General features: G+C 42.2%; 1 long non-coding RNA gene across 1 annotated transcript in view; it reads right to left on the bottom strand.

Annotated features, from left to right (window-relative positions):
- Nucleotides 1-4,249: 4,249 nt before the first annotated feature.
- The window catches only part of LOC143907464 (uncharacterized), a 53,846-nt gene continuing 32,766 nt past the window's right edge, over nucleotides 4,250-25,329 (bottom strand). The window contains exons 2-3 of the long non-coding RNA XR_013259860.1: nucleotides 6,279-6,553; nucleotides 4,250-5,102 (exon numbers count right to left, since the gene is read on the bottom strand). This is a non-coding gene — a long non-coding RNA (uncharacterized LOC143907464). The remainder of the gene's footprint in view (nucleotides 5,103-6,278; nucleotides 6,554-25,329) is intronic.

Here is a 25,329-nt window from a genome sequence, read left to right as displayed (position 1 = left end):
GCGGCGCATCAACGCCGCCGCACGACAACGAGCGACAAGGAACAACAACCGGCACGATATATATCCGCGGAACACGCAACGTGCGCAGCGGGGCAGCCATATTATTACCGTCTTTTCGCAGTCCGCGCCTCTGTAATTATGATTTTATTTTTATGGACATAAATTATACGGGCCGCCTAGCTGTGTCATTATATGGCATTTTAATTCAAGGCTGTAGACATAATGGTAACCCGCGCGCCACACGGACTCACTGCTCACCTGCCCGTAGGTGAGGGACGGGGCAGAGAGAAGGGTAACCGTCGTAAGGGGCACCGAGGGGGAAGGCCGATAGTAGGGGTACGTGGACTTCGCCTCTCGCGGTTAGCCGATTCTGACCGTGCGTTTTTCCTTTCCTCTTTCGTTTCATTTTTTTTTCCCGCGCTTCTTTCGCGACTTCTCTCGCCGATTTCTCTCGCGTCTGATATTGTTTAATTTTTCCACCGAGTCGTATTGCAAAATAATGACACGTACGTTGCGTATACGTTGCCGACCCGTTAATAACTCCGAGATTAGAGAAGGCTCGTCAGCGATTCCGCTCGGCCGCCTTTCGCGGCGCTTGGCCTCGCGCTTAGCAGTTTCCTCGCGATGGGTTAAGAAAGTACGTAAGTCGTTTCTCTCTCTCCGCTTCTTTCGTTCGGAGAGTATTCACCGTGTACTCTGCAATTACGTAAGAGTACTCGCAACGATTTCACGAAACGATTACGAAACCCCGCGTAAAATAAGGCACACGATTTTAATCTATATTCCCATTAATTCAGTTGCCTCTTTTTCGTTTATGTAATAAACGCAAAAAGCTAAGTGGCGTTGAAGGGAGAGGCAACCGTTTTACATCCGGCAATTTAATCGCGTTTTCGTTTTCGCGAGAGCGCGGCTTCGCCGTAAGGTCTTTCTCTCTTGATACGTGCGAATTCGAAGATAAGTCCCGAAGCTGATAAGCTAATTGACTATATTTTCTCATTATAAAGTTACGTGCGATAAACGAGATACGATCGGGGCGCGATATACTATTTGCGAGGAAACAAAAGCTATACAACGCGCCGTCACGCGACGTATGACGGGTCGCGCGAGTCGCGAGAAGCTATATAAATTTTCTTCTGCGTTTTTACCGTAGACTCGCTAAAAACACACATTTGTCCGCGACATGCGTGGCGTCACGCTCGGCAAGCGGCATCTGCCTCTCTATTACGATATTACAATGTATCATTTTCGCAATATAATTTATGCTGCGTGCACCCGTGTATTCCGCGTCTTTAAACGCCTGCACCGCCGGCTACGCCTCGAGTCCCTCTCTTCTCGTCGATAAGTCGTAACCAGTGTACAGAGCTGTGTATTTAGCACGGTGCACGTGAGTGATATTCGTCAAACGGCGCCACGGCTATAATTTAACCGCAATTTCACAAACACGGTACGTTGCGCGTTGCGCCGCGGCGGAGACCTGACGATTGCGCCGAATAATTACGTTGGCGAGCTGTTGTTACGTCGTTACGACCGTCGGAATTACACTTAATTTGTAGTCATAAGCATACCCCGGCCGCGCGTTTGCTTTTGACAATAATTCGCATTTTCTCGGAACGAGAGTCGCTACTATCCGTAACAAAGACGGCGAGCGATGAAAATACGGTAATTTCCAAGCGGGAGATCGTGACTCGACACTGCTCGTCAAAATATTTTCTAGTTCGCTTACCGCTGACGCGTAAATACCCGCCTATTATCGCCCCGGCATGTGCCGCTCAAGCTTTACGCGATATCTAGCCTAACGTACTCTCTCCATGTCTCTCTCTCTCTCTCTCTCTCTCTCTCTCTCTCTCCCTCTCTCCACGGTTATAAATTCACGGACGCGCGTTAACAAGTTGCGATGTGCCCCCCTCTGAAAGGTAGAGAAACTTCGGTCCGGCTGACAGGTTATTCTTTTAATTGGAACAGAACGTAATGGCCATCGCGTTGAAAATGACATCGCGCGGAACCCGTCAAACGACAGCGTGACAAAAGACAGGGCAAAATCGGAAGCTCGCCGGCTTTTTGCCGATGAATGGTATGAGGATCAACACGCACGGTAGCCGGTAATACTTGATGTTACGAACGCACGGCAGAGTGGCAAGCTGTCAGCCCGCCGCCGCGCTGTCAGTCTCCTGTCTGGTTGCTGTCTGTCTGTCATTCACTCACTCAACCCACTCATTCGCCTGTCCCATCTCTCCCCGACTTTTTCGGGCTCTCCGTCTTTCCGTCTCGCCCTCTATTTCTCTCTCTCCTTCTCTCTGTCGCTCTTTTTTTTCAATCTCTCTCTCTCTCTTTTTTTCGTGACTGGCGTTCAAACTCGTTGGCCCCGTTACAGCGACGGACGTGCGCGCATCTGCCTGCAAAAATATTTTTTCGATCCAGAGTGCGCGCAGGCGATACCCACCGCGATGCCCGACGAAATTCATGCCAGATGTAGCTTCTCCGTGTGACGTTTCGGCGAAGGAAATCTTTATTAAGAGTGGAGACGATACCGATATAGTTTGAGAAGAGTTTAAATAGGAGAGTGAGCGCATACGCGAAACTTCACGTGAAGTCACAATTCCATTCGAAAAGGCTCTGAGGCTTGCGTTTTAAGACGCGTGCAAAATCGACTTTGCTCGACTTCATTAAAAGGGGATACGAATATATCCTGTCGGATATTTTTATATTTTCGAGAGTCTCCTCGATCGAGGTAATTCCTAAAACAGGACATCCCGAAATCTATAACCTGCAGCAGTGAGGAATGACATAACAGCCCTAACGGACATTCGACATCATTCGAATAATCTGTATGTACATTCTATAGAATGTATTAAGGTTCCTGGAATCTCGCCGCCATGTTAGATTGTGATGTCAGAGGTGAAAAAGATATTTGGATGAAAAAACATTTCTTATCGTTTTAACACACTCATAAAATACTCCGAAAACTATCCTTTTCTTTTGACAGTTAACAAACCTCCTTGTAATACGAAAACTAGTCATGCGTCTGCGCATAAACCTGCATGACTAAGGCTTCGTATTACATTAATTTTACGGAACTGTTAAAAGAAAAGGATAGTTTTTGGAGTATTTTATAAGTGTATTAAAGTGATAAAAAATTTTTTTTCATCCAAATATCTTTTTATTTGGATGAAAAAAACCATGAGCCTTAAGAATATATTTAATATACTCTGAGAAGATCTCTATAATATCTTATAATTTTGTAATATCCTCCGAACATTCTCGGAATCTACATGTGCTGTTAAGGAGATCCGGCATTAACATATCCGGCATAATGTCGGCCGCAAACCGAAGGAGTCGTGAACGCGCAACGACGAGGACAATGAACGAGCTTATCCGCGTTGCTATAAAATATTCTCTGTGTGCCGCGTGTCCACGCAGCCGTAAAACGCGAGCATCCGTTTAATGATAAATTAGGGACGACGCGACGCGTTGGGGACCGAGCGAATATGTCCGGCCGCGTGTACACCGCTCTCTTTTCTTCCTCTCTCTCTCTCTCTCTCTCTCTCTCTCTCTCTCTCTCTCTCTCTCTTTCTCTCTCTCCTTCTCTCTCTTTTTATTGCGACAGTACCGAACGATTTAACTTGCAGTTGTTTGCATATCCGGTTTATGTTTCAATCTAGTTCCATCAATATGAATAAACACCGGTACGCGGAGGTAGCACGGCGCGGGCATTAATATGTATTGGCAATAAATCGATATCGATAATTAAAATCTGCGCCCGGCCCGGCCGGGCTGGAGGGGTCCTTGGAAGCGCGCGAGCGCGTTTATATAAAAGTTCAATTTGTTATATGTAACTTCACGAGATGACTATAAATATTGCGTTACCCTTTTTAACTGGGATCGTAAATCCGCGTGATTTATGCACTGGCCGTCTGAGAGAGCCAAAGGGGTCGGAGATGGCATACCGGTGACTGCACGCCGCAGCAGGATTTCTAGTTCTTTCGCGCGTAACTAAATTCTGGCGCCCCACTTTATCATTGTTTCGATCGTTTCGGATCCGCGGACGATTTTAATCTTATTAAAATGCACACAAAGGGAAAAGGAAAGAGAGAGAGAGAGAGAGAGAGAGAGAGAGAGAAATTCTTCATTGTTTTTTTTTTATGTATTGGCGATAGAACGGTATTTATATTGGGATTTATATAGGGAGACAATGAACAGGTTTTATAAAATAAATACTCTAATAAGTTATTTTATTTTTATTACACACGCTATATGTACATATATATTAAATATAATTTTGCTAGGGCTAAATGTCATAAATATGCATACAAATATGTCAGTATACATATAAAACCTGAATTGAATGCACACACTGCAGCGTTAATTGTTTAACTTTCCGGGATTCAATACAATTCTAATAAATGTCACTCGAACGTAAATATAATAGGTATACTTATAAACGTAACACGCGCAACAGAAATTTATTTATTGCGTATTCGATATCACATATCATACGTATAGAATTAAGAAAAACTTTCGAGCCCCGAAGATATATGTACTCTATACGCGAAGGTGCGTACGTCTGAAAGGCGCGCGTGTGAGAAATTACGTTGAGAAAGACGTTGTGATAACTGTTGACAAATGCCGCGAAGAAAGGAGGAACAGAAACTCGCGCCGACTAATGACGCCATCCATTCCCTTTTATACCTCGTGTGACGTTACAAAGCATCAGCCATCCTTCCCCTTTCTGAACCCTTGACGCGTATTCACGCGTTAAAAGTGTCCACCTTGAGAGACATCCCCTCCCTTCCCTTCTCTTTCCCTCCCTCTCCCCATACTATCTCGCGCGTTTCGTCCACGTCCATTGTGCGTGACCGTGTTGCAAGCATGTCTCGCGTACGTATGCGGGAAGACAACCGATATCAAACGAGCGTATCGGACGTGGAATCCAAGAGGGTCCCCAAGGGAACGAGAAGCTAATGGCCCGCCAGGTTCCAGAGCGTTATTATTACTTTAGCTGATGACTTGTGTGTGACCCTCTCCCCCCCTCCCTCTTTCTCCGGCTTGGAACATTTGCCACCTATTTATCATTGAGAGAACTTGCGGAGGAGGAAAACCATCGCCTGGAATTAGAAGCAAATATACTTGATGCCTATCTCGAGTATCGAAAGCGGAAATGACGGAGATCCACGAATATTTTTAACGATAAACGTTAATGATACAATTAGAAAAAAAAGTATATAATAAAGAATTATTTAAAAGATATTATTAAAGGAAAATTATCTTTAGCAAGTCTCAGAAAGAAATTTAGCGATAAAATAAAAAAGAGAAAATAGATGTTTGTACACTCTTGCATTTTAAAATTTTTATCGATAAAAGGCTAGAGAGATTTGAAAATAGAGGGCGATAAAAATAGAGACCAGAAATTTTCACTGAGAGAAAATGAGCCCTTAAATTCAATATATAACGTAGAAAATGCACGCACACAACTTCTAATACTCTCTCTATATAATGTAATGGAATGAAGGTGAGGAGAAGGATATACGGAAAGAAATCTGATATTAGATAACGCGCTCGAAGGTACTGTAAGACAACATACTTGACAAGTTAAAAGGAAAAGGCAGAAAGTGCGCGCAGAAAACTGCTCATACATTTTAATATTCCACGACTATATACGCTATCCTTTGCCCCCGAGCGGATAAAGGAATTATTTGCTCTTCGCAGAAAGTATAGCGGAGCAAGAGGAATTCGAGAGAGAAATGAAAAAGAATTCGACTTCTCTCAGTGCACGGATGTAGGAGCAACAGACATTTGACAACGTGACAACGTATGAATAACGCAAGATGCGCGGCACACATATGAAGGAAACATTTATATCGATGTTCGGGAGTCTCTTCATTCGAGAGAGTGAATACGGCAATAAAATAAACGAGTTCTACCGCGTCACGCGGGATAACAAATGATCGGAATCGGGCGATTCCGGTGGAAAGGCCTATCGATTCCTTTGTCTCAAACGTACTCGGAGGCCGGCACTTCCGCGCGGCGGTAGCCGCAAGCAAGTAAATCGCGACGTATCATCGTCTCCGCAACAGGGCGTGAAAGGGGCTTTACCGAATCTCTGGCAGAATTCCCGGAAAAGTCCCGAGGAAAAAGGCACTCGCGGCGCGCGGTGGGCGAGGGACGGGACGGCGCGGCGCAGCGCGAGCCGAGGAGTGAAGTGAACGAACCGAGGCAAAGGAGGGAAGATGACTGCTCGGTTGAGTAATGGATCAATTTATTTGCTGGCTGTAGGTACCTACCGGGGGTAGTAGATACGTATATAGGCGGCGTATAACAGGGCAGAGAAATGGCTACGTTGGATCCCCCCGGGTGTCGAGTAGAAAGATGTGCTGCGGGATGCGGGCCGCCAGGAGACGATTTCGCTGTCCCCCTCCGGCTTACCGTCCTCGCCGTCGTCGTTCTCGCTCTCTCTCCGACTACCAAGCCGTGGTCCTCCTTCTTTCCACTCTTCGGCGACGGCAGCAACGGCGGCGGCGGCAGCGGCAGCGACGGCGGCTGCACGATCCTCCACAGCCTCTTTCGCAGAGAGAAGATCGTATTTATTTCCACGGTGGTGAGAATGGATGGCGTTCCGGTGATCTATGTCCCGGCGCAGACACATCTCATTTACTCTACGAAGCATAATTCCTTAACACTTTTTCGGGGAAAAGTGCTCGTATATCTTGGTTACGCCAGCAAGTCTCACGAATTCCACGCTTGGCACGCTCGTATGAGCAATTTACCCCGCGCCCGCTTTCTCCCATATTTCACATTCTGTCTCACCTCGGACAGCTGTGTTCCGTTTGATACCGATTTCGTTAGCGGGACTTTCGTATAGGGTTGGCGTAATCGTAGCGTTTTCGCGATTCAACTTCCGTTACTTACTTCTTTTTTTTTTTACAAACGAGGGTTTTCGAAAAAGTTCGCGTTGGGACGATAAACGGTCCCGATTTCGATGTACCTTGTCGATTTTCCTTTGTATCCGGCGGTGATTACTCATCGATCGATTACATTACGTTTTAAGACCCGTTAACTACCTCAGGGGGTGACTGAGGTGACTCGCGGAACGAATTATCCGCGACGGACCGGCGATTGGATATCGAATTAGAAGGTTGTGGATTGGTCGCCGCCGCAGGTGGCTATTTATGTAGCATCCAAAGTACCTGTATCACGATCATTAATAAATAACGGCATTATGCAAATGGGCAATTTGTCTCCGGGGCACCGCGCGCGGAGGCGCACGAGCGCGCACCGCCGTGTGGTCATTTTAAATATCAAATGAAAGTACAGACGCGCGCGATGCACCGGCAATTTATTTTCGCGCACACTGTCAGACCGCGGCGAAGCAGCGCGGCTCGCATTTATAATGAGAAGATTAATGATGCGTCACGGCGTGTCCATATGAGGCTGCACGCTTGTATGAGTAACGCAATGATGGCCGGCCATTAATTTATTGCGCGTCGCGACACGACCGGGGCTGGGGCGACCGCGCGTCGACGAGTTTTTCATGTTGATATCATTCTTGCTTTATCTACACGCGCTGCACGGGGCTTTGTCAGCGCGGTGTAAATAGAGATGTAAAATCATTCAACAAGCACGGATTACACCCAATGACTTCGTAGATCAACAGGATACAGCGGCGATTTCCGATATATTCCCCCGTGGGTTACCCCTTCGCTTAATTACCGCACCAACTCCAAACCTGATTCTGTCTCTATGGACAGCGGCGAATAATGTATCATAAAGTAGCGACAGAAATCATTCAAAAGAAATGGACATGGTTTATTGAGCAAATCGAGACCGACTCGCAAATCATAAATTAATGTAAAATATTGCTAACAATTAAGCTTTCACGTTTTTGATTAATTTTGCTATATAGGATATTTTTAGCAAGTATATACTGTCCAATATTTTGGAAGTTGATTTTTGAGATAATATGGACACATAGTCTCAAAGACTTCGTTTCAGAAATACAATTTTACGAAATTATTGTTTTTAATAATCAGATTAGATTGGAATTTAGAAAATATATATATTAAAATTGAAAAATAGTCCGTTAAATTACTAAATGATTAGGCACAATAATAAATCGCGAACCATAACCATTTGAAACACAATTGTTGATAATTGAAATAAATAAAAAGAAAGATAATTTTTCAAGTGGATGCGATTTCAAGTGGCCGATTTTAATAACAAACGATAAATATCTTTTGATGCATACTGATGTCAATTGCTCGTGTATACTTGATCAATCAGAAACAGATTTTTGTGCGATTAACGAAGGGTCAATTAATTTGTCAATTTCGATAAACACATATCCGCACAAACAAACAAATATTTACCAAACACGTGGCGCGCGCGATATGTTATTTATGGCGGCACGTGACACGGTAAAAATAGGGCTCGTGCGAGGTTTTTCGATAGACGATATGCGTTTTGCAAACTCTCTGTCATGGACAGAAATAGGAATATATGTAATCTCTTGTTCTACCTGTTACATTCAATGGCTTTTTGATATGATAATGTCAAATATTTTATAGGACATATAATTTTCACATAATAATACGCTCAGACTTTCTCGTATATAATGCAGGAATATCTAATATATTAAGCAAAGAAATCTATCTTTCTAATTTTATATTCTCGTCACACACACACACACACTCACACACATGTGTCAAATTATATGAAATATATAATATGTATATAACGGAAGTAAAAATACATTCGCGTTATTTCTTACTCGTGTCATAAAATTAAAAGCACTTAAGATCAAACGTGAATGAAAAAAACATTATTTTCATCTTTCTTTTATAGAGAATACTTCGAAGTCCACTATTCGCATTTGACCGGTGAAATAATACACCACGAAACGAAATTTAATTAAAATTATAATACATGTCGCGCACGGTATCAAAAATACTCGACTCGTGTAACTGGAATTCGAGCCGCAATCAAAGCACCTCCGCGTTACAATAAAACCGAGGGTTTAAATTTTGAAACGGCAAAAAAGAAATGAAGTATCTGACAAAAATTCCATGTAAAAAGGATTACAAAAAAAATAAAATTAACTAGACGTTTATGTTTGCCTTATTTAATTTCTGCATAGATATAACTTTATTATGGTTATTAAAAACAATTGAGAAAGCAAGACAGCGCTCTGATAATATCAGTATACATTATTGCTGCGTATATTTTTTTTCCTGATGAAGAGATTATTCTAAGAAATTCATGCGCACGCAAAATAAATATTTTATGCTGGAAAGCTAATTTAAACTCACTCGCAATGGCTTCCGTGTGTTTAACAGCTGCCTTAAGTTGATTTAATAATATACCTAATTACTGTCTTACGCTTCTGTGCACGCGGTAACGATACTGCGAGTATCACAGATCTGTACACGCAGGAACGGGCGTAAATTATGATTATTTTGATAGAACGAAATATCGCCGTTAATTACCTGGACACCATAATCATTACCACGTTGTGACTTTGATATATTGCCACGTCCTTTTGCTACGGCAATGAAATTATGTGAAATCATCATTATTCTGTTATTCCGCGAATGGAATTAAATTTCTCTCGAGCAGAAAGTTGTACGGCACGTAATAATTTAATTCGTATCCCTCAACTCTTCTTAGAAGACTCTGACTATTATATACATAGATATATTTCTCTTAAAAAAAAATTATAAAAAATCCACATGACTATAAAAACACCTTGAATGTAAAGAGAAATACCTGCTCAAACTATTTGAGGAACATCAAACGATAGAGTCAGTATTAAATTGCTAATTCGTATCGCTAATATAAATAAAAAATCATACTATATTTTATGCTATGTTCATAAATGTATATAATTCATACTTTGTCACATCGTATCACATAAATGATTACCTATCCCGTGGTAAATATTAATTGGGTAAGCAGATAGAACGTAGCCATAAAGTATCGTTGTGAAATGAGCGATTAAACACACACACGGGGACACGGAAACTCATAAGTGATGCAAATAAGCGCTACCCGACGTCGTCGTCGGGGTGTTTATCCCACGTGCGCCCGTGCGTAGTAATTAATAGCCCCAATCGAAGTGCATTAAGAAACCGCGCTATCGATGCGCTCATTAGGTATGCGCCGGCCGACGTTCCCGTGCAAGGGAACGCAAGATCCTCATACGGTAACGGTTGTCAGCCGCGGAGGAACCGCCGGGTTACTTTTGCGCGCACAGAAAGGTTACCAGCAATAAAATACCCGACATCCGGCGGCTATTAATGTCGCGGCGCAATGCCAAACGTCATTTACATCGGCACTTTATTTCTACACGCGTATCCGCGTCAGTGCGCCGAGGTAGAGAGAGAGAGAGAGAGAGAGAGAGAGAGAGAGAGAGAGAGAGAGAGAGAGAGAGAGAGAGAGAGAGAGAGAGAGAGAGAGATTTGATTTGATTTGATATATTTATATGCCCAAGCATATGCTAAAGGGCAACAGTACACATAGCATCCTAATATTACAAAGTATATAAGTGTTAAGACATAGCGAAAAGCACATTGAATGTGACGCAACTTGAATTTAGAGAAACTGTAACTAAGGCATAATGTGAGTCACAGTCAACATCACAGACGCAAACTATAGTAGTATACAAGGTATAAAACGCAACTTAATCTATAAGTATATTATTAAATCTATGAGGTGTAAAACGCAACTTAAATCTATCGAACTAGAATAAAGACAAACACAAGATAAAAATTCAGTACAACTAACAAACAAAACTTAGCTCTCAAATTCGGCTGAGAATAAATGAGCTCGAAGGAGACTCTTGAAAGACGGTAATGACGACGCCGATGTAACATGATCCGGCAAAGATTGCCAAAAGTAAATCGACGAAAGATGGAAGGAATTCCTATAAGAAGCCGTCCTATGAGCGGGAATATGAAAGGCATGCGAAGAAGTGAGCCGACGTTCAGACCTTCGCAGCAGTGGATCAGGAGGTGTGAAAAGTTCACGTAGATATACCGGTGAATTCATGAAGACAAGCCGATACATTTGGCAACCCATGAAATAAAGCCTTCTGTTCTCAACCGAAAGCCAGCCAAGACGACATCTAAACGGGGTAATATGTTCATCCCGCCGCAAATTAAAGATAAATCTAACACAGCAATTAGCTAGCTTCTGCAATTTACTGTTTAATTCACCACTCAAACCATGATACACCAGGCAGCAATAGTCTATGTGAGGTAGTACCAGAGTTGTAACAAGCTTGATTCTTAGCTCAGTGGAAAGAGAATTCATATTAAATTTCAGCTTATATAACGCTCCATGGACCCTCTGCGAAACATGTGAAATATGTTTTCTCCACGATAGATTCGACTCAAAGAAGACTCCCAAATTCTTAACTTCACTTACATAAGGTAAGGGCGTATTATTAACAATTACCGGTGGAAGAAGGTCAAGATCAAAATTACTAACATTAGTCCTGCTGCCGAAAATAATTACTTTGGATTTGGCGGGATTAAGATTCAAGCCATTCACCCTTGCAAAATCAAAAATCGCGTTGGCATCACTAGAGATCAACATAAGATTGTGGAGTAGATCTTTAAGATGACATGAGCGATAAATCTGGATGTCATCAGCAAATATCATATGTTCAGAGTAGATTATGACTCTGCCAATGTCATTGATATAGAGGGTAAATAAAGGAGGGCCAAGTACTGAACCCTGAGGCACTCCACAAAGCACAGACAACCAAGACGAAAAATTACCCACATCATCAACCACTGCTTGGGATCGACCAGTAAGATATGAATAAATCCATAAAAGAACAGAATCAGAAAAACCTAACTCCTTAAGTTTAATCAAAAGTTGAGGATGCGGGACTGTATCAAACGCTTTACTAAAGTCGAATAGAACCATAATCGTTACTAATCCCTTTTCGATCGACTTCCTAATGTCATCACATACGCGAAGAAGTGCAGATTGAGTGTTATGACACGGGCGATAAGCGGACTGTCTTGGATTAATAAGGTCATATTTAGTTAAATAATCAGATATTTGTGAGGCTACAATTCTCTCAAGCAGTTTAGACAGTTCAGGCAGATTTGCTATGGGTCTTGTGTCGGATGGAGACAGAGGGATGCGAATCTTGGAAAGAGGGCGAATAAGAGCACGTTTCCATTGAGACGGATACACTGAAGCTTCGAGTGAGCGATTGAATAAAGTAGTTAGACACGAAGAGATTGTAGGCCACGCTATCCGCAATATATACAGTGGTATTCCATCTACCCCAGTCGCATAAGAATGGAGAGGTCGCGTGGAAATAAGCTTAAAAACTTGATCAGGTGTTACAGTAGAAAAACAGAATTCAGGATGTTGAGAAGGACGCACAGCATGGCTAATGGCAGTAACAACGTCAACACGTGTAGAAGGTAACTGAGCGGAAGACACTGATACATAAAATTCATTCAGTTGATTGGGAGTGAAAAAATGCAATGGAGAAACCAAAGTTGATTTAGCAAGACCAAGTGAAGCCAGTTCTTTCCAAAGCTTGGCGGGATCAGTAATATTCTTAAGAGTATTGAATTGAAATTCACTTTTGGCTCGTTTAATATCAATATTTAGCTGATTACGAAAAAGTTTATAGGTGGCGTAGCCAAGTGAACTATTAGTACGTCTAGCTTGTTTGAATAACCGATTACGAGTACGAATACGAGAAATAATTTCATTTGTGAGCCACCTCACCGGGGGCTTCTTAATCACAATCGCACGATTGGGAGCGAATTTGTCAAGTGCCTCAAGCAATCCACCAGATAGAATCCCGCAGAATCCATCAACATCAGTATCAGACACACCTCCTATCGCAGTCCGCACACCATCAGCTATGGATTGAAGATACTGTTCAAACTCAGAACTATCAATACTCCTGAAGTTGCGTCGAGTAATAGAACGCACAGGTGTCGGATCACAATTGAAAAGCATCGACAGCTCAATCAGATCATGGCCAGCAATAAAAGGACTCTGAGATTTAGTAAATGATAACAACTTGTCAATGTCATCCACAACCAAAACGTCTAGCCATGAATCTGAGGTCGCAGTATGATAAGTAGGTTCAGAGTCAACTATATGCAGTGATAAGCCAGACATAAGTTCACGCAAGTATCTCGATTCATAACAAGTTGACAACAAATTACAGTTCAGATCTCCGCCTATAATAATATTCTTATAAAGGTGCGAATAGCATGTCAGTGATTCAACAAAATCGTGTAGGAGTAGGCCCTTAGGTCGCCTATAAATGGACGCAAATAAAACAGATTCGCCCTCAGGGCAACGTACTTCAAGAATGAGATACTCAGGTGCACCCACGCTGGCATTACAGGAGGTAGCGATAATTTTTACTTTGAGCGAGTGATGCACATAACATGCCACCCCTCCGCCAATCCGCCCCACTCTGTCGTGACGAATCAAGAAATAGTTATCTAAGGCGACCAGCTGATCAGAAACATTCGTATTTAGCCACGTTTCAGAAATAGAGATAATATGATAGAAGTTAGTGCGGAAATATAAGCGTATAAAATCGATATGCCCGCGAAGAGAGTTAGCATTAAATTGAGCCACATTAAACTGGCGTGAGTGTCGACAAGGATTAATAGAGATCACTGAGTTAGGCCAGACGGGTCAAATAAGCTTTGCAAGATCAGTGGCATTGTCGATGTGAACAATTGTGTCGCCATCAGCTCGCCTGACACAAATGCGACCACTGCTCACCCAAACATACTTGTACGATCTTTGCTTGGCAGTTCGCTTAGTCTGCTGCAAGAGATCATAAGCAACTTTAGATAAAAGCTCATTGACGTATATTTTACGATCAGAACTGTTGCCGCATACCTCTTCCTGTGTGAGAATACGTTTGGATCGCTTTTTTGCAATGACAATATCACGAACAGCCACCGAGGCTAATGTGACAATAAGCGAAGTTGTGTCAGAAGGGGTCAAAGGTTTGCTGCCCGCAACCGCCAGGAGAGGCCCGCGAACAACAGTTCTGACATTAAGAACATGACATGACAGATTAGGAATGTCAAGAGCTCGAAACACATTTTCAACAAATTCATCAGACGAAACCGACAATGCCGCTGGGACGCCAGAAAGAATTAATTTGTTACTATTACTATCCTCGTCACGAACCAAGGGGGCCGAGAGAGTTGTCTTCAGCTCACTAACCTCGCGCGCAAGGGCCGCACTCCCCTGCTCTAATTCAGTAATACGCTGACAGTTACGCTCGACCTGATCTGCAATACGGTTTAATTGATTAAGCTTATCGTTAATTTCATCGTTAGTACGCTGTTGACTCTCAATAAACGCAGACATTCTAGCATCGGATACTTTCAGTTGTTCAATCAATCTCAACAAAAGATCATTAGTCTTAGACTGAGACTGAGTTAGATCCTGAGTGCCGGAGAGCAAGACATCGCTGACATTACTGACACTAGGCGAAGTGGAACGAAAAAATTCAGAGAGCTGTGAACTCTGACCATCTCTTGGTGTTAAAGGCATCGTCAATCGCGATTTGCAACAGGAACTCGCAGCCTTAGTAATAACATACGCCTTAACACAGCCGGGATGAAAAACTCTGCCGCACTCAGGACAAGATACTGAATTGCCGACGATTGTTTTGGTGCATTTGATGCATTTAGAGCACGTGCGCTGCATGGATTACAGCTAAGAAAAGCAGTCGACAGTCAATGAGTAAATATAGACTAAACGCAATTCACAGTTTCAGTGCGAGTGCAACAATATAAGTTAGATAGTCACATGCACACATCCGACCACATGCAATTGAGTGTAGAAGAGCAGGAGTAAGCGCATACACAGCAAGAACGTTTTCGCAGACGGTTGACGCGAAAAACTCAAAATATGTGACAAGAGTAGGTATAATGCATGTGACCAGCCAAAAGACTCGCTTATACCATCAACTCATGCACGCATCTATCGCTGTCGGGCCCCGCTTCACAGTCAGGAGAGCCACATGTCCCAATGGAAATCCCGAAACTATATCGGCGGCGCAGGCATGCAGGATAGCCAACCAGTAATGAAGCTCACTCCATTGGCAGCGCCGGCATGCAGGACAGCCAACCAATAATGGAGCCCACTAAGACAGCAGTGCACATCCGAAGAGTAGTAGGTGCAGAAAAGAGCAGCTCAGACGGCAGGCACATGCGCAACAGAGGTCGATAACTTCCACGGAATGATTCTCGGAAATTAGGTTAAGATTAGCAAGAATACTTGTCACCCAATTGTCGAGTACAGAATGATGGTACCGTTATAAATGAGTACGCCGCGTGACAAGCGGCAAAAGCTCCGCTTATACCTGCAACAAAGTGGCCCGAAGGCACCCACGACAGCGACAATATGCACTTAAAACAGGAGCAATGAGCAAAGGCACGTTACTGTACTTACAGAGAGAGAGAGAGAGAGAGAGAGAGAGAGAGAGAGAGAGAGAGAGAGAGAGAGAGAGAGAGAGAGAGAGAGAGAGAGAGAGAGAGAGAGAGAGAGAGAGAGAGAGAGAGAGAGAGAGAAAAAAAAGAAAGAGAGAACCCGGGTTCTTCGTTTTGCCGCCTTAGGGTCGATCTGCACCAGCGTCCAAGATCATTTTTTCATCGCCTGAGCACTTAGAACGTTCGTGCATGCGTCAGACGCACGGTATCTAGAATTTCTCAGCTTCTCACAGATTCACGGAAATATGTGGCACTTCAAAGGCAAATTTGCTAGTTTCCCAAATAGGGAACTCTGTGAAATTGAGATTAAAACCTGTCATCTTCAAACTTGTATTAGTTTGTCTAGATAATTCTCAAATCTTTTTTCGTTCTCATGACTGTAAAACTATATAAATAATTACGGATATTTAAATTACATTATAATTCATTGGCAGAATTAATTTGTTTTCTCTGACAATGAGTATAATAATTGAGGTGAGCTACGTACAACGTACAATACGAAAATATAATACGTTAATATAAAGAAATATAATTAATGCATTAATATATATATATATATATATATATATATAATGTTTTGCAAGTGTATAGATAGAATTCTCGGTGGCACAACAAAAATGTATCGCTATTTTTTGTATCTGTTAGATTATTGTTTGCCACATCTAGAATTTATAGCAGCAACATTCTAGTAATATCTTCTGAAAAAATTAGGTCCCACTACTAAATGTTTATCACTGCATTAAATAAATATAAGTTTCGATACTACAGCTAGAACGATCTTGTGAGAAATATAGCTGCCGATTATAACTGCAGCAGCGAGATAATATAACAACATATTCTAGATGTCATAGCTAACTTATTTTTGTAGCTAAATTAATTGTATACTTTTTTAACGTACAGGCCGGGTGGCGGAGACGACGACGACGCCGACGGTGGATAACAGAGAGTCGCCGATCCACGCCCAAGACTGATTTATTAGCACGTATTCTAATTGTGAAACTTGCCAGTCAGGCCGTTTAACTATACCGAATTCTAATTGTGAAGTTGTTTTGTGTTTTGTGTTTCGTGTTCATTATAATCATGTCACATGAGATGGTGATTGAACTGACGATAATAATTGCAGAGCTGCTTTTTTGCTAAACGCTTATGCAATGGCTGCGTTTAGCAGAAAAAGCAGCTTTGCAATTATTATCGTCAGTTCAATAACCATCTCATATGACATAATTATAATGAACATTAAACACAAAACACAAAACAACTTCACAATTAGAATACGTGCTAATAAATCAGTCTCGGGTGTGGATCGGCAGCTCTCCGCGTTATCCACTGTCGTCGTCATCATCGTCGTCGTCGTCGTCGTCTCAGCCACCCGGCCGTCGAGTTCTCCCTCGAACGAAGGCTGTGTTCCGATATTCACTGCAATGCACTACCAGTACTGAAAATCTATAATACACGTGACACAAACTATAGCTTTTCAGTACTGGCAGTGAATATCGGAATGCAGCCAAACATCTACGCTGCTCACTGCGCGGCCTGCGTGCGAACACTGAACATGACTGAACCGGCACAGTCTTGCATCATGGACGTGAAACAGTAATGTATGTACCTATATTTTAAAACATTATAAATAAAATAATATATAAATATAAATAAAAATATTTAAATATTTTTATTTAATATATTATGATTAATATATATATATATATATATATATATATATATATATATATATATATATTATATATATTTAAATAATAAAATAATTATTATTGATTAAAAAACAATTTATATAAATATTACACTTTTATATAAGAACTGTATTTTAAATTAAATATTAAATATCATAGAGATAAGTGTGTAGATAGGCTATGCCGATTCTGGACCAAGGCTTGGTGCTCGCGCGGGTTGCGGGGCGAGGGGATCTCGGCGTCGCGGGGATCTCGGTGTGGAGAGGGGATGACGTCATCGGCGTGGACGGGATGTGACGGCGGGTTTGCATCATTAATTAAATTAGATTATAAAAAATTATATTAATTTATAGGTTATAAATAATTAAATTAATTAAATTAGGTTATAATTAATCATAACCTAACTCAATTAATTTAATTTTTTATAACCTAATTTAATTAATGATGCAAACACGCCGTCATCCCCTCCACGCCGATGAAGTCATCCCCTCTCCACACCGAGATCCCCTTGCCCCGCACCCCGCGCGAGCACCACGCCTTGATCCAGAACCGGCATAGCCTATCTACTTAGATACGATACATATATATATAATATATATACATATATATATATATATATATCATATATATATCATTAATATATTATAAATAACTTTTTAATAAATTTTTATATTAAATAAATAAATATATTTATAAAAAATATCTATAAATTAATAGAAAAAATAAAATTTATTTATTTATTTCTTATCGTAATGTGTCACAATACATTTGAAATACCGTTTCTTCTTATTTTCTAGATAAATACTGGTACTACTTTTTACTCAAGTAGCAATAGATATAATACGCCTCAAAAAATGAATAAATATATTCCATATCCTGCGTGTGGAAGGATTTCAACACAATATCGAAGAAATAGTTATTTGTGCAACAAGTGCTGTAAGGGTGCATTCCCGGGTGCGGTGACCGCACTCGTCTTCGGCTCGTGCGTCAACTCCGCACCCTTGAATTTTCATCATTACGCACGGCTTGCACACCCTATTTTATGTTGCAAGTGCGTGAAAGTGGTCTATCACGCACGCGTAGCGTGCGCAATGGGCCACTTTCCACGCACGTGTTACATAAAATCCAATAAAGCACTGAAATTCAGATACGCGAGACGTTAACATCTGGGTATCCCCGGTTCTGAAATTTTACATCGACATAGAGCCGTGATTCATAAATCCAGGTGGCGGACTTGTTCGCGGCAGGAAAAACAATTTCCGGCAAAACGCCGAATTAAGTACTTATCTTTACGAGCTGTCGTGCAATTTTCTGAAAGGAGATACGCCGCGCCGTTGGGCGCGCGCTCCCACCGCGCGGGAAAAATTTATCGCAGTTCCGATACTATATTTCGGCGCGCATAATGCCGAACATCCGATCTCGAGACTTCAACACAAAAACCTAGGTATCCCTCGACGCGAAAAATTCGAATTTACGAATTTTGAATATTATCTCTATTTTTTTTGCAAAAAAAGGCTCGAGGTCTTTTATCTACTTTGCGCGGCCGATAGCTGTATTAATTACAAAGTCCGCGCGGGGCGAAAATCTCAAAGCGCTTACAGATGGCGGCCGGAATACATTCATGGTGCATTCTGAGCCCCGAGTACGAGCCGGAATAAACGTAACTGACCGTATAGTTGGACCGCCGCCAGTGCGGCTATCCGCGTTAGCATTCGTCTTTTCATCGCAACACGCCTTGCCCGTGGCGGATAGATTGATGCGCGACTTAAAAGACGTAGGCGAGCGATCTGAATTATTTGCGTGCTTCTAATGTGCCGCGAGATTGAAATTTTCAGTACTCGGAGCACTGCCAGTTATGCACTTGACGTACGCTTTTCTCGCTCTCCCACTTTCTCTCTCTCACTCTCCCTCGTCCTCGTCGTGTCCCGCCGAGTGAATCTTCAAGTGTAAAAATATCACGTCTGCGACGACGAACGTTGATAATTAAATAGGCGGAACCATGGTCAATTCAATCCACGTCGCGGACCTCTTACCGTTGAAATAATCGATCGGTTTAAACCGATTATTTTGTTGTATAATACCGTGGAAAATAATTCAAAATTAATCCTACTGCGATAGTCATCGACGATGTTAACCCTAATTCGCCGTACTCCGGTCTAGTGGACCGCTGAACGTTTTTCCAGTTTTTACATAATAACATAATTTTCTAGTTTTCTTATATAATAAGTTCAATTTTTAAATTTAAATCATTTTCTTCACTTAAACATCTTATTCAGAGTCTGTATCTCCAATTTCTACAGAGTACAAGCTTAAAAATATTAATTAGAATGAAAATGACAATAATGCGACAAATTCGAGCAATCTCACGGACCGGAGTGTGGCGATTTAAGGACTAAAAAAATAAGTGTGGCCAGCTAGCTGGGGTTAATTGTACTAAAAAAACATTATCGCTAAAAGCATACATTTTCACAGAGGCGGGGAATGTGGGTTAAGAGTAAACGCATTCCACGTGCTAACGTGGCGGCAAACGTCGGAATGCTTACGGACACCCAATAAATTCTAATTTAAAATCAGTGTCGCAACGAAAGGTCCTCCAAGAGGCGAGCACCATTTCTCAGTGTGTTGCCTCGCATAGCTCATTCGTTTTATCGTCCTGAGCGGCGCGGCCCGTCAGTCCGGCGTCGCGTCGTGATAAACAGCCGCTACTGTCGTATAAGTCAAGCCAATGTAAAATCTCGTGCGTTACTCCTTTATAACGTTTACTTAGAATGACTCGGCACACGGCAAGAGTACAGTCACCGTTTAATCATCAAACGTATCGCGCGTCTCACCATCGTTTGTCATTCCGCCTCCGAGTGAACCGAGAAGATCAAACAAGCTAAATGCGTGTTAAGTACGTGGCGACTCGAATCTTTCCTTAACCGTTCTGAACTCGAACACTGACGCGAGTTAGTCTTATATTATTCGATAGCGCAAGTCTTCGTATCATCGTATAGCCGGTATTAATTGTAGGTATAACATCCTGGAGAATCTTCATGATTTTATATATGTATATATATATATAATCGACGTCAGTAATATAATTAGGTCGTACATCTCCATGATTACGATCGGCAACGGTACGAACGCAAAGCTTCCGTATCCGCCACCTCGGTTATCTTAGTTTATCGCACTTCAAACTCCGTTTTGCGTTCCAAGTATGCGACTCGAGTGTAGGTACTGTGTGTCGCTCATCCGTGAAAACGTGTCGGTTCGCGAGCATTCCAGCGATAAAACGTTCGATGCCGGTGTTATGAAATCCTGAAAAACGCATAGCTTCGTGAAATCGTGAGCACGGATGTAACCCTTCTTATAGGCCTAAGGTTAATCTGGCAGGCGAGCGTCGCGACGCCCAGGCTAATGGCACGTACGACGTCGCGCTGCGTGCCAGCATTCTCAGCCTCGTCGCAGCGGTCGTCGTCGTCGTCGTGTGTGTGTGTGTGAACACGACGAAAGGGGAGAGCCGCCGCCGATGCCGCGGGCTGAGTGATGAAGTGAGTGCGGAGTGAGGTCTATTTTTGCGCTCACCGACAAACAGCCTCGTAGATCTCGCGACACGTCGTTAGAAACGCCACGAAAATACCCTCCGCGCCGTCGAAAGTGCCCCCCGTGACACCGCTCTCTCTCTCTCTCTCTCTCTCTCTCTCTCTCTCTCTCTCTCTCTCTCTCTCTCTCTCTCTCTCTCTCTTCGGCGTTTATTCCGAGAAGCTACTAAACGCCACGCGTCTTGTAACGACGCGTCGTTCAATCGCCACGAAAAACATCGCCGAGTGGCCGATTATCGCCCCCGATGCGGATATCACACATATACTTTCCGTAAAACGCGAAGGTACTCTCTAAATCGTATAGAGTGGTTTTGCTAATATATTAGGTATATGATTGCGATAGTCACTCCAAAAGAGAGGATTGTCACTCTAATTTGAGTAAATGTGGATACTTATAAGGTAGGAGTGAATTGAGGCGTGAATTTCAAATTTTTAGAGCGGCTATTCTATCGGCGCGCGGCGTGATACGATCTTACTCCAAAGCTATACAGTGAATCACGATTCATCACTAAAGGTCGACTGATCAATGACTCTAACAGAATGTCCACTCACAATTGTAGAGTGACATCTTAATTCACTTCTATGGACACTGATCTACTGCACTCGAAAAGAGTGTCCTTTCACTCAAATGGAATGCGATTTCACTCCAAGCTTATAGAGCGCAATTTTACTCTTTCTTAAAGTGGCAAATCATTCGAAGTGCACAGGCTCAATTTTCACTTTTTATTACACTTGCATTTCACTCGTTTTGAGTGATATTTCATTCTTCGACTTTTAGAGAGTGCTTATCCGACGAGTCACTTTTCGCGAGATTTATCGCGAAAACGGCCGCGCTACTTTAGCGCGATACTCCGATAATAACAAGATGAAGCGACCGAACATTCGAGTGTGCTGAGATACAGGTGGAGGATAAAGCAAAACATTACGAGATATCCATAAGAATTATTTGATGTGATACATTCTCAAAGGATTTCCCAGAAAATAGCCTGGGGACGCCGAGGATAAATGATTAGTGGCGCGAGGAAACTGAGAATTGTAACGGAACCGAGATTGCGCGGGCTTCTGAGCCCGCTCTGGTGTCCTATAATCGCCCCCATTTGTATGCATCCCGATAGTTTACATACTTCCGAATCGAATTGTCGCGGCGAGGCAACGACACGGCTAGAAATGTCGGATTGTAAGTTACTTAAAGCTTAACAATAATATTCGGATTTGGATTATAACGAATCCCGAGTTATGTATCCAAGCTTCCAACGGCGATAAAATAGCGTAATTCAGTTCACCGTGAACAACAAAATCAAAATTTGTCAGACATTGAGAAGAGATAGATTTCTAATGATACAACATTGAGTCATTTTTTAGCGTTTCCATGTCCAAGTGCAGGCATTTGATAATTATAAAAATCGATTACTAATATCGTAATTTTAAATACATGACTGAGAATGATATGTCAATTATTTTCCTTGATGCCAATTATGACGTAAGATATGATTGGAGCGGCTAATAATGTATTGTACGAATATTTCAACGTCTATTTAACAGTAAATTCTACCTAACCATCGTCTAGTCACGCATCGTTACGTACAACAAGGAAAATTGAACTAACGACGCACTTCGTCATAAATTCTTTGGGTTATTAACTTTGATTGCTCGTAGATTATACCACGGAATTTATTTAGTACCGTTAATATGCTCGAGTCTCGGTGCAGGCACAGGTAAAAGAGGGTAAGTGAAGATTATACACACTATTCATGAACGGAATGATCTTGCTACTTTAGATAAGATAAGACGCTCCGTGAAATGTAACGCTACATATCAGATCTCCATAAAAGAACTTATAGAAAAAAAACAACATTACGGGTAACTAATTAAGTTTATCACGATATCATTATTAACGTCCTCCCGGTTTCTCATTTAACGGAATAAAATCTTATATCATCAATCGCTTCGTAATCATAGTCAAATTTAGATGATTCGACTTTCGAGAAGCCTGATGGCGATCAAAATATTTCACGCGCTAATTTTTCACATCCTAAACATCAAAGCTCTGGACGACAATAATAATATATATCCGCGCAAGAACTCTACTCGGTATAATAAAAATTTATTGCCGCAGAAAATTTCGGAGAAGGCTTCCAGGAAGCGCGTAATAAAATCCTCGGGGGCTAAACGTAATCGGCGCCCGTTTATGCCGCTGTTTGTAAGAACGAGAGATTTTCAGAACAAATCCAAGCAGGCGTACACCCTATATCAGGCTTTCCGCCGGCTCCCCTTCTGACAGTTATTGCAACGTTTGAAGATACTTATTCGTGGAAGTTACGGCCAACAGCTGTGTGCTTTTTTTCGATCGTTTGGTCTTCACCGTGGAAATTATTATGTACCGCACCGAGAATTTATACATGCGATGTAGGCATAACCTTCCGGCGTAGGAAGGTCTTATATATTTTCCAGAGCTAACCGGCGGGAAACTAATGATAAACACAGCTCTTCGTAGCTATAAGGGGAAATTAATGTTCCGAACGTAACGGTAAATGGAGTGGAAAGAAGACAAGAAACTGCGAGATAAATGACGCCGGGTTTGCCGAAGAAGAGCATCTTTCCGTGGAAAACCGCGGTAACGTGTAGTGAAAAATCTCGAGTTTTATTCGACCATCATTCCGGAAGTGTCAGGTACTGTGGTAGGTGATGGAACATATTAGAGGATAATGCCAACGTTTAGCTAGCGTTGTACTAATTCTTGACGCGCGCGATAGATGAGTACCTTGAAAATGATTAATTACATTACATATCTCTTAATTATCATAACTTTTCGAACAATCGACTATTTCGCTACGAGATTATCTGGACGTATCTGGAAAGGTAATTCTAAAAATCAGCTGTTCGCGCGATTAATAATATGATTGATTGTTCATATAAAATTAATGAAATGTGTCGGCGAGCGTGTCCATTACGCGGATTAACCGTCGTTGCGAAAAGAATATTTAGTGACTTCGCTGGAAATGTCAGACGCGGTAATCCTCGCGGGATCTATTTTACGATAATCATTGTACCGGTTTATTACACTATAATTCCACCTATCAAGAGACACGGTAGTGTCTCGCGCCAAGTACACGCGGAGCGAGACCGACCGTGACTCTTTTACGCGACGCGACGGGTTGCGAGTACCCGAGATGTTGAGATCTCGATAACGAGTGAACGGATCAAGTTCTAAGTAGGCTTGATCGATAGCTTGGGGTCCAATTAGGGGGGGGTTTCTCTCATAATATTCCGCTACGTGCCCTACGAGCGGAGATATTGCGACGCAAAGTCCAAATGTGAAAATTTATTTTTAAGATACTTCTTCTCTACTAACGCCGACGTCTGATATGATGACGTCATAATCAGAAACGTTACTTTCACTTTTTCGACGCTGGCGGCGCAGGTATCGCTAGTTTCGATATCGCGCGCGTATTTCGAAATTAGGTCGATAGACTTATCGGTCAGAAGGAAGATTTCTATTTAGGTAAATTAGGTATATATATAAATAATATATATTGAGTTAACGGAAAAGAAGATTCTCTACGCTTGGCAGAAAATGCCGCTAGGGAATTTTTAAGTCGATTCTTATGAATTAAGCTTGAATGCGATGTCTAGGTATCCCAGGTTGCCGATGACGAGGTCCAGATAGTGCGCTTCATAGTTTTTGGTGTCCAGGTGTAATCGTACGTTGAATTCGATGTCTAGGTGTCCCAGGTTGCCAATGACGAGGTCCACATAGTGCGCTTCGTAGTTTTTGGTGTCCAGGTGTAATAATACGTTGAATGCGATGTCTAGGTGTTCCAGGTTGCCGATGATGATGTCTAGATAGTGAGTTCCGTAGTTTTCGGTGTCTACGTGTATTTATACCTTGAATTCGATGTTTAGGTGTCCCAGGTTGCTGATGACGAGTTCCAGATATCGCGCTCCGTAGTTTTCGGTGTCTAGGTGTAATAATACTTCGAATTCGATGTTCACGTGTCCCAGGTTGCCGATGACGAGATCCAGATAGTGCGCTTCATAGTTTTTGGTGTCCAGGTGTAATCGTACGTTGAATTCGATGTCTAGGTGTCCCAGGTTGCCGATGACAAGGTCTACATAGTGCGCTTCGTAGTTTTCGGTGTCCAGGTGTAATAATACGTTGAATGCGATGTCTAGGTGTTCCAGGTTGCCGATGATGAAATTTAGATAGTGAGTTCCGTAGTTTTAGGTGTCTACGTGTATTTATACCTTGAATTCTATGTTTAGGTGTCCCAGGTTGCTGATGACGAGGTCCAGATATCGCGCTCCGTAGTTTTCGGTGTCTAGGTGTAATAATACTTCGAATTCGATGTTTACGTGTCCCAGGTTGCCGATGACGAGATCCAGATAGTGCGCTTCATAGTTTTCGGGGTCCAGGTGTAATCGTACGTTGAATTCGATGTATAGGTGTCCCAGGTTGCCGATGACAAGGTCTACATAGTGCGCTTCGTAGTTTTCGGTGTCCAGGTGTAATAATACGTTGAATGCGATGTCTAGGTGTTCCAGGTTGCCGATGATGAAATT

Source organism: Temnothorax americanus, unplaced genomic scaffold (assembly GCF_048541705.1).
Source record: "Temnothorax americanus isolate GAGA-0224 unplaced genomic scaffold, ASM4854170v1 Scaffold81, whole genome shotgun sequence".
NCBI lineage: Eukaryota > Metazoa > Arthropoda > Insecta > Hymenoptera > Formicidae > Temnothorax > Temnothorax americanus.
The sequence above is the reverse complement of the archived record's forward strand: the minus strand, read 5'-3'. Positions and strand labels throughout refer to the sequence as shown.